General features: G+C 43.9%; 1 non-coding gene across 1 annotated transcript; it reads left to right on the top strand.

Annotated features, from left to right (window-relative positions):
- Positions 1-293: 293 nt before the first annotated feature.
- LOC117802138 lies at positions 294-419 on the top strand. Its single transcript, XR_004625188.1, has one exon. It is a non-coding gene; the product is annotated as a U6atac minor spliceosomal RNA (small nuclear RNA).
- Positions 420-1,126: the final 707 nt, after the last annotated feature.

Raw genomic sequence — 1,126 nt, 5'->3', positions numbered from 1 at the left:
GTTCTGAGGAAATTATCCACGCTCCTGGAACTCGGGTTTCCTAGTCTCAGACGAGGACTGCAGCACCAGTGCCCCTGTGGTTTTGGGAGGGTGGTGTTGGACACCCCCAAGAAACAGTGTGTTTAGTGCTTGCGGCCGCCCACGCCCACAGCCTGGGTGAGCTTTCCAACCTTTTCCAATGTCCATGTTTCCAGCTCCAAATATGATACTGGGCAGAGACCATAACTTACAGAGTGGTTTTGGTTTAACGGGTAGATTTCCAAAAGCTTTTCTTAGTAAGGAAAACGTTTCTTGCTTTGTATGAAAGGAGAGAAGGTGAGCAGTCCCCTTGGCAAGGATGGAAGAGGCCACTGGGCCGGACAATATGCACACGGGCAAGGCATTGCTGCGTGCCTGCTGGTGCCCGAGCACCATGTTTGCTTCTGTGAGAGTGTGTGGGGACAGACGGGAACTTCGTGTGTGGTGAGCACAGGGGACAGTCCAGGGAAACTGAATCGCTATGTCATAGGCCAGAAACTAATGTAGCAGTGTGTGTCAACTCTTCCCTTACCCCCCCAGAAAATCTTTCCTTCCCGTTTGTATGGGCGAATCATTTTTTGAAAGTCTCACATGCCTCAAATAGTATTTAGTTATCATCGAACTTATACCTACAACGTTTCAAGAGACCAGTCTCCTTTACTTTGATGTTTCCCTGTGTTTGGATTTTAGTATTGGAAAATTTGCCTGCAGTATTCCTTTTTGCCTTCAAATGGGGGCTGACCACCCAATAAATTAAACTACACACACCAGAAACCAAGCCAACCAAACCAAAGAAACCAAAAAAGGTTATTCCTAATATAGAAGAGAATACTGCAGTTCAAACTGGCGGAGCTGGACTTGTGGTTCCAGATGATAAATTTGGGTGAATTTTGATTCTAGACCTAGCTGGATGACTCCTCATTACCAGCTGCCTCTTGTAAAAGTTTCAGATAAATGTTTATTGGTGAACATGTTTGTGTTAGCATGCAAATTCCTTTACATACCAGTTTATAAAAGTTCTGTATCACAGATAAAGCCAAGATAAAATATTTTTTTCTTCCTGTCATATAGTAGAAAAATGAACTAATACCTCTGAATGGTTTTTATT

Source organism: Ailuropoda melanoleuca, chromosome 4, assembly GCF_002007445.2.
Source record: "Ailuropoda melanoleuca isolate Jingjing chromosome 4, ASM200744v2, whole genome shotgun sequence".
Lineage (NCBI taxonomy): Eukaryota > Metazoa > Chordata > Mammalia > Carnivora > Ursidae > Ailuropoda > Ailuropoda melanoleuca.
Note: the sequence above shows the minus strand (reverse complement) of the source record. Positions and strands in the feature narration are given on the sequence as shown.